At 46.4% G+C, this 12,671-nt stretch overlaps 1 protein-coding gene across 1 annotated transcript in view; it reads left to right on the plus strand.

Annotated features, from left to right (window-relative positions):
• SMIM24 (small integral membrane protein 24) overlaps window positions 1-12,671 on the plus strand; it is a 225,183-nt gene that overhangs the window by 1,182 nt on the left and 211,330 nt on the right. The window lies entirely within an intron of this gene.

The following is a 12,671-nucleotide window of genomic DNA, read 5'->3' on the forward strand; positions in this document are numbered from 1 at the left end:
TCCCTACACTGTCCCAGAGCTGTCCCTGAATTCTCCCTATCGAATATTTCACAATTAAAGGCATTCTTAATCACTGTCCCTAGCGCCTGTCATGTCTCTGCCTACGTTCAATTCATAGTAAAAAGGTAGAGACCGGGCAGGGTGAGGTTTTTATAGGGCTGTGACATCACAGGGGCTGGCCAGCTGTCATTGTGGGCGATCTCACTTTCCCGGGCTTCTTACTTTCATTTTGTAAAAAATGTAGCCACCATTTTTAGAAAAAATCGATTTGTTATCAGAAAGCGCAAGGAAATTTGTATCCGGTGGAAATCTAATTTTTTCTAGACTTCGGATTGAATTCCACTTCGTCAACTTTGATTTGCTCGACACTAGTTATAAACAAATGTTATCAAGGTTGTACATGACATGCAAACACAAAATATTGACAGATTCTGTCCAATGGTACTTGTTCTATAACATTCTATAGTTTGGCAGAATATAAATTAGAATACCATAGCTACAATCTTGATAGCCCATGTTCCCAGATGTATCAGTCCTGGGAAACCCTTTACATTTTTTTGGTTTGACTAGTGGTGACATCTTTATCTTTCTTAAGCTGCATACATATCCCTAGTTTTCTACATAGGAAAAGCTGTATCTCCTGCCAGGAGTAACTGCCACCAGGGGTACAATTAGAAAATTCTGAGGCTCATGCAAAACTTTTAAACAGGTCCTCTCCGTTTCATGTGGCCTATCTGTCACGGCTGAGGATGGGGAAAACCCTCAGCTGTGCGAGGCCAGAAGATGGAAAGGTTGCTACTTGGCCAGAACCACAGAATTAGGGAGCAGGTCACCTCCTAGAGCCTCCCTAATCTGACCCTGACTCCTAGCTGCATGAGCCGCCCTTGAAGGTAGGAGGGCTCATGCTCAGGAACTTCGGATCCCTTCTGACCCTCCGCCGATCCCTGAACTAGGAGCTGGGTAGACAGCCCGTTCCTCCTGGACGCGGAGAAACAGGAGTCTAAAGTGGCCAAGCTATAAAGAAAGGGGAACAGAAGCAGACATATGGCAATGGCAGGTAAGTGCAACCACTACCACACCTACCTGCCACAGACACAGAGCCTGGAACCCAAGTATAAGTGCTGCTGTCCACAACAACACAAGAGACAGAGCACACACCACACAGGAACCCAGGAAACCATACGCTGCAATAAATAAGCATAACACAAACACATCTTCATAACATCTATGACCACAAGGGTGGCCCTCACTGGCAGATGGTATCTGAGACCAGGAGGGTGCCTCCAGCCCACTACAAGGCTGGAGTACCCCTCAGCTTCCGAAACACAACAGAAGCTATATATGCCCAAGTAGCCACACCCACACAGACACACCCAGTGGACACACACTAGGAAGGGAATTAACCCTTCTCACACCAGGGAAGGGAAGACAGCAACTTAAAGGGAAAGTGCACACAACTCAAACCCTGTGCACACCAAACAGGGAATGTGCACACATATAAAGGCAGGTTGCCAGGTGCAACCACATGCACATTGCAGCAAGCTTCCCAGCACCAGCTCAGGCTGCCAAACTGCAATACAACCACATGTTGCCAGCGGCAACCACAAGTGAGGCAACATACAAGCGGCCCTCACCTGTGGCTGAAAATAAAACCAAACCGCAGGCAACTGCATGTGGATCCTGAGTCACGACCATAACCATGGTCGTGACACTATCACATCAGGCCCTTCATGGATTGATCTCGTCGTCAAATAAGTCACACCAAATACTTGCACCCCGCACACAAACAATGATACTGGATCTTTACAGTTAAATATGCAGATAACTTCTCTAGTGATATTCATTACACACAGCAGTATATCATAATAATGATTATCAATAGAATATTTAATATATTTATTTTTCAAAACAAAACAAAAAAACACATCTGTTTAACATACATGTGTTTTACTTGACTCAGCAGGCTGGAAAAGCATAGTGTACTATGCATTTGCATCCTTTTTTCCCCCACACGTACAGTACAGACCAAAAGTTTGGACACACCTTCTCAATCAAAGAGTTTTCTTTATTTTCATGACTATGAAGGCATCAAAACTATGAATTAATTCATGCGGAATTATATACATAACAAACAAGTGTGAAACAACTGAAAATATGTCATATTCTAGCTTCTTCAAAGTAGTCACTAGAGTTGAGCAAACACCTGGATGTTCGGGTTCGAGAAGTTCGGCTGAACTTCCCGGAAATGTTCGGGTTCGGGATCCGAACCCGACCTGAACTTCGTCCCGAACCCCATTGAAGTCAATGGGGACCCGAACTTTTCGGCACTAAAAAGGCTGTAAAACAGCCCAGGAAAGGGCTAGAGGGCTGCAAAAGGCAGCAAAATGTAGTTAAATCCCCTGCAAACAAATGTGGATAGGGAAATGAATTAAAATAAAAATAAAATAAAAATAAATTAACCAATATCAATTGGAGAGAGGTCCCATAGCAGAGAATCAGGCTTCATGTCAGCAGAGAATCAGTCTTCATGTCATAGCAGAGAATCAGGCTTCACGTCACCCAAAACTGGAACAGTCCATTGTCACACATTTAGGCCCCGGCACCCAGGCAGAGGAGAGAGGTCCCATAGCAGAGAACCAGTCTTCATGTCATAGCAGAGAATCAGGCTTCACGTCAGCCAAAACTGGAACGGTCCATTGTCAGATATTTAGGCCCTGGCACCCAGACAGAGGAGAGAGGTCCCATAGCAGAGATTCAGGCTTCATGTCATAGCAGAGAATCAGTCTTCATGTCATAGCAGAGAATCAGGCTTCATGTCACCCAACACTGGAACAGGCCACTGTCAGATATTTTTAGGCCCCGGCACCCAGACAGAGGAGAGGTTCATTCAACTTTGGGTTGCCCCGCAATATAATGGTAAAATGAAAATAAAAATAGGATTGAATGAGGAAGTGCCCTGGAGTACAATAATATATGGTTAAGGGGAGGTAGTTAATGTCTAATCTGCACAAGGGATGGACAGGTCCTGTGGGATCCATGCCTGGTTCATTTTTATGAACGTCAGCTTGTCCACATTGGCTGTAGACAGGCGGCTGCGTTTGTTTGTAATGACGCCCCCTGCCGTGCTGAATACACGTTCAGACAAAACGCTGGCCGCCGGGCAGGCCAGCACCTCCAAGGCATAAAAGGCTAGCTCTGGCCACGTGGACAATTTGGAGACCCAGAAGTTAAATGGGGCCGAACCATCAGTCAGTACGTGGAGGGGTGTGCACACGTACTGTTCCACCATGTTAGTGAAATGTTGCTTCCTGCTAACACGTTCCGTATCAGGTGGTGGTGCAGTTCGCTGTGGCGTGGTGACAAAACTTTTCCACATCTCTGCCATGCTAACCCTGCCCTCAGAGGAGCTGGCCGTGACACAGCTGCGTTGGAGACCTCTTGCGCCTCCTCTGCCTTCGCCTTGGGCTTCCACTTGTTCCCCTGTGACATTTGGGAATGCTCTCAGTAGCGCGTCTACCAATGTGCGCTTGTACTCGTGCATCTTCCTATCACGCTCCAGTGCAGGAAGTAAGGTGGGCACATTGTCTTTGTACCGGGGATCCAGCAGGGTGGCAACCCAGTAGTCCGCACACGTTAAAATGTGGGCAACTCTGCTGTCGTTGCACAGGCACTGCAGCATGTAGTCGCTCATGTGTGCCAGGCTGCCCAGAGGTAAGGACAAGCTGTCCTCTGTGGGAGGCGTATCGTCATCGTCCTGCGTTTCCCCCCAGCACCAGTGATGGGCCCGAGCTGCGTTGGGTGCCACTTCCTCGTCTGGGGAATCCACAGTTCCTCCATAACGGACTGCCCTATCATGGCATTGATCAGGACACAGTAATTATATCTAACTATCTATTGTATTTCATCCTGCATGATGTTAATTATAATTCTTATCCTATAACCGACCCCCTGACGAACCAGAAGTGGGGAAATGCGTCGGGATAAAAATATATATATAAAAAATTATCGGACATCATTTGTAATAAATTCCCACTGTACAGGGCTGTACAGGGTTAGACAGGGTAGGCACGGGGACAGGGTGATCCCACCATCAGGGTTCATCCCTGGGCAGAGGATTATCTTAGGGCGGGTACAGGGAAAGAATCATCCCGAATACCCACATCAATGTGCCCTACTCTCTACCCGACCCCAAGCCTAAAAGGTCACTAATGCCACGGTAATTCTTGGCACATCTGTCTATTTATCTTCTTTGTTTCACCAATTCACGGTGGTAGCTGGGCAACATCTTGTCCTATTATTTGTTTTGGATATCCAGTTATCAAAGGGTGTCTATACTTATGCTTTTTAAATAAAACTAATAAAAGCGAATTTTAAAAGGGTCCACTCCAGGTTAAAAACTCACGTATACGGACACTTATAATATATGTAATTATTTAATATATTTCCTTGTTTAAAAATTATGGCCAGTTTTTTAAATGGGACTGTATTAACGGAGGCTCTAATCAAAGAGGTAGCAGACATTTTCTCGGAGAGAGAGATCCCGGGCCTTTCATCTTCCGTTACCTGTAAACTAGCCTTCAATGACCTTTACACAGCTTTCAAAGAAAATATCAAGTCGTGGTGGGAAATTAGGTCACTGGAAAGCTATCTGTCACATAAGATAGTTCCCAGGGGCCTACGCATAACAATTTCCCCAGCTGAACGTATTCTCTCCGCCAGCTTAAAAATCCGCTGGGAGGAGGAAATAACCAAGAGTTCCCTTAATCTTATGAGTATTCTTCTGGAGGAGGAGAAAGGCCTTTTTGATAGGACCTCAGAGAAACTGAGCAATCTTAAGGAATCCGTCCTTAAGTTTGAAACAGATCCAGACTTCAAAAGAAGAGAATCTTCTCTCCAAACTTCTGTGGAAAGGTTCCAAAATCTCATCAAGGAACGCAAACACAGACAGTTTGTGAAAGATTTGAGTGACTTTCGGGAAAATAGGGCCTATCAAGTGGTAAAAAAGTCAAATTATCCCTCTGCCTCTGAGGTCTCCTCCTCTGATATTGAATACTCAGAGAACGAGTCCACTGGGAGAGGAGACAAGGGTGGTAATAGAAAGGGCCCACCACCCCAAAATAAAAAACAAAGGAACAAATGGAGAAAATGGGGAAGGGAAACAAACAACCAGAGAGGCGGAGGCTACAGGGAGACTACCTTACCCGCAGTGGCATCCTCCTCCTATGGGGCATCGGGCTCGGAAAATGCTGCCACACATCTCCCCTCCCCTTCTGTATCCACAGCATCTACAGCGGTTCCTTTTTTAGGACAGGGTCAACCACCCTACCAACTACGGGACAGAACCAAATAGACAACATGGTCCAAAACAGTGAAGATCTACAAATTATAAATTTGTCTGCGCGGGACCTAAATACCGCAGAGATCACAGTATTGAAAAAGGGACTTTCATTCGTCCCTACGACTGAGTTCAGGATCTTTACATGGATCAAAGATCTTGATTTATTCTGTCGAAAACTCAGGTGGAGGAAATATTTTGACGTTTCTAACAAACAATCCCATGATAGACTAGGAATACAGGAATGCGACCTGGCAGACCTTGCCATCCTAATGTATTTATGGGAGGAGGGTTCAAAAAAAACAGGAGAAGGTCCCTTTACTAAACTTTGCCCTAAAAGTAGAAGAATGCCTCCACCACTTAATTACGAACATATCGATATCTTCCAACAATTGGTCACCAGGGAATTAGAAACAGTAAAAACGCCCCGTTCACACGGCAGGAATCTGACTAGAGGTGAATTCGAGGCCTTGAGGACACTGGAAAAAGACAACTCCATTGTCATCAAGCCCTCGGATAAAGGGGGAAACCTGGTGATAATGAACCATGATATGTATACAAAGATGTGTATGGATCTCTTGAGGGATAAAAGTGGTTACCAAATTTTACCCAGTGACCCGACAGATACTAATCTTACAGAACTCCAACAAATCCTCGACACAGGACTGGAGCAGAGAGTCATTGGTAAATCAGAGTATCACTTTTTATTATCAAGTCATCCACAGATTGCAACCCTTTATGGACTCCCCAAAGTCCATAAGGGGACGACCCCTTTAAAGGGTCGACCGATAGTATCCGGTGTTAATTCAATCACACAAAACTGTGGTCTTTATCTTGATCAGGTATTGAAAGATTTCGTGGTGTCCCTTGCGTCATACACAAGGGACATCATGGATTTTCTGAAAAAAACTGAGTCCCTGGGGATCGAACCTTCTTGTTTATTAGCCAGCATTGACGTTGAGTCCCTATATAGTAGCATCCCGCACGATAAGGGACTTTTGGCAGTCACCTACTATCTTGGCACAAGAGGTAATCATTTCCAGGAACATAATCAATTTATCCTAACCCTACTTAATTTCATCCTGAGGCACAATTTTTTTCTGTTCAGTGGGCGGTTCTACCACCAGCTCAGGGGGACGGCCATGGGATGCCCATGTGCCCCCACATATGCCAACCTCTTCCTGGGCTGGTGGGAAGACAACATCGTCTTTCCAGGTCACCACACTTGGTGGAATGAGAAGGTGGCCTTCTGGACGAGATATATTGACGACATTTTTTTGCTTTGGAATGGGAGTAGGAGGGAATTTGCTGATTTTATCAATGTCTTAAACATCAACGACATAGGCCTTAAGTTCACATCTGAGGTACATGAAGAAAGTATCAACTTCCTAGACGTGACAATACACAAACAAGGCGATAAATTGGTCAGCACAATTTACAGAAAATCTACGGCAACAAATTTCATACTACATTGGGGGAGCCACCACCCCACTCCACAGAAAAGAGGTATCCCCAGGGGACAATACCTCAGGATTCGCAGAAATTGTTCGGGTATACACGATTTTCACTGAGAATCTAAGAAACTCTACAAAAGACTTACCGACAGAGGGTATCCAAAGAATACTTTAAGAGATGCGTTTCAGCAAGCCCTAGCAACAGACAGAGAAACCTTACTTATCCCCAAAACACGTGGGGATGATGGCGGGGGCGAAACACGTCTTATTTCCACATTTGACATGGCCAACACTGAGATAAGGACCATTCTCAATAAGTACTGGCCAATTTTACAAATGGACACAAGTGTCGCCAAGAACATCTCATCCCACCCAAGCATAACCTACCGCAGGGGTCAGAGTCTTAGAGACAGACTGGTCCACAGCCACTATATGCCCCCTTCTCCTTTGGGAACGTGGCTTGATCGCCGTCCCATCGGCATGTTTAAATGTGGGACATGCAAAATCTGTCCCTTTATCACTACAGGTAAATCGATTACATGTTCGGCCACCCAAAAGGTATTTACAATCCGGGATTTTATTAATTGTAAAAGCAAAGGGGTAATTTATATTTGCCGTTGCCCCTGTCCCAAGGACTATATTGGAAAGACCCTGAGGGAATTAAGGAAAAGAGTGGGCGAGCATATAGGTGATATTAGAAACAACAGAATCACACCGGTGGCAAGTCATGTACATGAATGCCACTCAGGAGATCCTCGCTCACTCAGCTTCTCTGCATTAGAACTTGTACCCATGTCCCCGAGAAAGGGGGACTGGGATAACAAGGTTCTGCGCAGAGAAGCAGAATGGATCTACAGATGTCACTCACAAGCACCTGTTGGCCTTAATGAACGATTGACGTTTACTTGTTTTTTGTAGAGTTTCCCCATACCTCATGAATCTGAGAAAGTAGCTAGGAGGGTTCGGGAATCTCCTTCCTCCGATACTTACCTCTATTTCTCATAAATAAATAATGGTCTCAAACTGGTCATGGGTACACAAAGTACCCAATATATGATATCAGAAGGGTCTGTGCTATATCATGCCCCACCCAGCTAAACTATCTACTACCTAATTTTTATTTAGTCTGATCAGGTGTTTACGCTGACTGTACACACGTCTCTACTGATCAGAACAGCTATAACCCAGAAATGAACTTGGTCCTGCTACTGTGTTGCTGTTTATATAAACTTAGAGGGTCTTTTATTACATTGGGAGATTTGGGGATTATGTACAAACGACCCCACAGGGTTGCCTTACCTGGCATACAAAATTTGCTTTACCAAATTTGCTTTACCAAATTTGCTTTACATGGCATATCAAATTTGCCCAGAGTAAAAGTTATCAGAGGAATCGTACCTCAATAAACAATCATATATACCTCAGCCCCAGTAGTGTATAATTAGAATAATCACTGGGGAACAATCAGGTGCCATAGTCGGATTCATCTTAAACCATATATGTATCACATAGGAGCACTAGGAGCGCGCTGGCATCTCTATTCCGGAAATGACGTCTGCGCCTCAGCAGACAGGAAGCGATGCCTGCGTTCCAAGATACCGGAAGTAGTGGAGCGTGCGTTCCAAGATACCGGAAGTAGTGGAGCGTGCGTTCCACCCACCGGACATGCGGCTCCTGACAGGCGCCTTCTAATCAGTCCTCTATAAACAGCACCAACACAGGGATGCCTCACTGCCCCATCGGACACGGCAGGCGGCAGTCTAAACAACAGGGGGACATCTATATGTAAGTCACCGCTAATTGGAAATCCATATGAATATTTTTATGCAGCCATAATATAGACAGCAGGCTCTTGTATAATATTTTTTCCTAGGTGACTTTTCCCCGTCTGGGGAATCCACAGTTCCTCCATAACGGACTGCCCTATCATGGCATCGATCAGGACACAGTAATTATATCTAACTATCTATTGTATTTCATCCTGCATGATGTTAATCATTATAATTCTTATCCTATAAACGACCCCCTGACGAACCAGAAGTGGGGAAACGCGTCGGGGTAAAAAAATATATATAAAAAATTATCGGACATCATTTGTAATAAATTCCCACTGTACAGGGCTGTACAGGGTTAGACAGGGTAGGCACGGGGACAGGGTGATCCCACCATCAGGGTTCATCCCTGGGCAGAGGATTATCTTAGGGCGAGTACAGGGAAAGAATCATCCCGAATACCCACATCAATGTGCCCTACTCTCTACCCGACCCCAAGCCTAAAAGGTCACTAATGCCACGGTAATTCTTTGCACATCTGTCTATTTATCTTCTTTGTTTCACCAATTCACGGTGGTAGCTGGGCAACATCTTGTCCTATTATTTGTTTTGGATATCCAGTTATCAAAGGGTGTCTATACTTATGCTTTTTAAATAAAACTAATAAAAGCGAATTTTAAAAGGGTCCACTCCAGGTTAAAAAATGCCACCCCGCTGTGAACATGCTTCATCCTCATCCTCCTCCTCATCCTCGTCCTCCTCGTCCTCCAGTAGTGGGCCCTGGCTGGCCACATTTGTACCTGGCCTCTGCTGTTGCAAAAAACCTCCCTCTGAGTCACTTCGAAGAGACTGGCCTGAAAGTGCTAAAAATGACCCCTCTTCCTCCTCCTCCTCCTCCTGGGCCACCTCCTCTTCCATCATCGCCCTAAGTGTTTTTTCAAGGAGACATAGAAGTGGTATTGTAACGCTGATAACGGCGTCATCGCCATTGGCCATGTTGGTGGAGTACTCGAAACAGCGCAACAGGGCACACAGGTCTCGCATGGAGGCCCAGTCATTGGTGGTGAAGTGGTGCTGTTCCGCAGTGCGACTGACCCGTGCGTGCTGCAGCTGAAACTCCACTATGGCCTGCTGCTGCTCGCACAGTCTGTCCAGCATGTGCAAGGTGGAGTTCCACCTGGTGGGCACGTCGCATATGAGGCGGTGAGCGGGAAGGCCGAAGTTACGCTGTAGCGCAGACAGGCGAGCAGCGGCAGGATGTGAACGCCGGAAGCGCGCACAGACGGCCCGCACTTTATGCAGCAGCTCTGACATGTCGGGGTAGTTGTGAATGAACTTCTGCACCACCAAATTCAGCACATGCGCCAGGCAAGGGATGTGGGTCAAACCGGCTAGTCCCAGAGCCGCAACGAGATTTCACCCATTATCGCACACCACCAGGCCAGGCTTGAGGCTCACCGGCAGCAACCACTCGTTGGTATGTTGTTCTATACCCCGCCACAACTCCTGTGCGGTGTGGGGCCTGTCCCCCAAACATATGAGTTTCAGAATGGCCTGCTGACATTTACCCCGGGCTGTGCTGAAGTTGGTGGTGAAGGTGTGTGGCTGACTGGATGAGCAGGTGGAAGAAAAGGAGGAGGAAGCAGAGTAGGAGGAGGAGGCAACAGGAGGCAAAGAATGTTGCCGTGCGATCCTTGGCGGCGGAAGGACGTGCGCCAAACAGCTCTTCGCCTGGGGCCCAGCCGCCACTACATTTACCCAGTGTGCAGTTAGGGAGATATAGCGTCCCTGGCTGTGCTTACTGGTCCACGTATCTGTGGTTAGGTGGACCTTGCCACAGATGGCGTTGCGCAGTGCACACTTGATTTTATCAGATACTTGGTTGTGCAGGGAAGGCACGGCTCTCTTGGAGAAGTAGTGGCGGCTGGGAACAACATACTGTGGGACAGCAAGCGACATGAGCTGTTTGAAGCTGTCTGTGTCCACCAGCCTGAATGACAGCATTTCATAGGCCAGTAGTTTAGAAATGCTGGCATTCAGGGCCAGGGATCGAGGGTGGCTAGGTGGGAATTTACGCTTTCTTTCAAATGTTTGTGAGATGGAGAGCTGAACGCTCTGGTGGTGGTGTTGGTGGTACATCCTCTGTTTGCTGGGCGGCAGGTGCCAACGTTCCTCCAGAGGCGGAGGAAGAGGCCGAGGCGGCAGCAGCAGAAGAGGTAGCAGGGGGAGCCTGAGTGAGTTCCTTGTTTTTAAGGTGTTTACTCCACTGCAGTTCATGCTTTGCATGCAGGTGCCTGGTCATGCAGGTTGTGCTAAGGTTCAGAATGTTAATGCCTCGCTTCAGGCTCTGATGGCACAGCATGCAAACCACTCGGGTCTTGTCGTCAGCACATTGTTTGAAGAACTGCCACGCCAGGGAACTCCTTGAAGCTGCCTTTGGGGTGCTGGGTCCCAGATGGCGGTGGCCAATAGCAGACGGACTCTCTTGGCGGCGGGTGTTCTGCTTTTGCCCACTGCTCCCTCTTTTGCTACGCTGTTGGCTCGGTCTCACCACTGCCTCTTCCTCCGAATTCTGAAAGTCAGTGGCACGACCTTCATTCCATGTGGGGTCTAGGACCTCATCGTCCCCTGCATCGTCTTCCACCCAGTCTTCCTCCCTGACCTCCTGTTCAGTCTGCACACTGCAGAAAGACGCAGCAGTTGGCACCTGTGTTTCGTCATCATCAGAGACGTGCTGAGGTGGTATTCCCATGTCCTCATCATTAGGAAACATAAATGGTTGTGCGTTAGTGCATTCTATCTCTTCCACCCCTGGGGAAGGGCTAGGTGGATGCCCTTGGGAAACCCTGCCAACAGAGTCTTCAAACAGCATAAGAGACTGCTGCATAACTTGAGGCTCAGACAGTTTCCCTGATATGCATGGGGGTGATGTGACAGACTGATGGGCTTGGTTTTCATGCGCCATCTGTGCGCTTTCTGCAGAAGACTGGGTGGGAGATAATGTGAACGTGCTGGATCCACTGTCGGCCACCCAATTGACTAATGCCTGTACCTGCTCAGGCCTTACCATCCTTAGAACTGCATTGGGCCCCACCAAATATCGCTGTAAATTCTGCTGGCTACTGGGACCTGAGGTAGTTGGTTCACTAGGACGTGTGGCTGTGGCAGAACGGCCACATTCTCTCCCAGCACCAGAGGGTCCACTAACACCACCACGACCATGTCCGTGTCCCTTACTAGATGTTTTCCTCATTGTTACCGTTCACCACAATAAGAAAAAAATTATTTGGCCCAATGTATTGAATTCAAATTCAGGCCTTTTTTTACAGGCACCTAACACTATCTGGCTATCTATTTAGGTACCGTATTACACTAATACAGGCACAACAGTAACGACAGATTTAGCTGAATATAAATTGTAGGCCTATTATTTAGGCGCTGGGTGACAGGTATACGTTTACGGACAGAATTAGACTTGGAAATGCACGGTAGCGTGTGAAGTTATTGAGAATGACCCTATCCGCACCTTCAATCTGATATACCCTTTTATGGATAGATTTAAACTTGGCCTGATACAGCAGAAAAAAATTATTTAGGGAATTGCTAAGTTGGGAATTGTATTCAACCCAGAACAAAAACTGTGCTTTGGCGGACACTAAATGAATTGACCAGCCTCAGCAATAAACACAGATTTAGCTGAATATAAATTTTAGGCCTATTATTTAGGCGCTGGGTGACAGGTATACGTTTACGGACAGAATTAAACTTTGAAATGCACGGTAGCGTGTGAAGTTATTGAGGAAGACACTATCCGCACCTTAAATCTAATATACCCTTTTATGGATCGATTTAAACTTGGCCTGATACAGCAGAAAAAAATTATTTAGGGAATTGCTAAGTTGGGAATTGTATTCAACCCAGAACAAAAACTGTGCTTCGGCAGACAGCAGACAGTATTACAATTGGCTAGCCACAGCTGAAACACCAGATTTAGGGTACTGCTATTTTGGCAATTGTATTTTACCCCTCAATAAAATAGCAAGCACAGCCAAGCCCCTGATGTAGGATATAGCAAAAAAATAACCACACTATTGATGGTTAAATGGACTT

This window comes from Bufo bufo, chromosome 2 (genome assembly GCF_905171765.1).
Source record: "Bufo bufo chromosome 2, aBufBuf1.1, whole genome shotgun sequence".
In the NCBI taxonomy this organism is placed as follows: domain Eukaryota; kingdom Metazoa; phylum Chordata; class Amphibia; order Anura; family Bufonidae; genus Bufo; species Bufo bufo.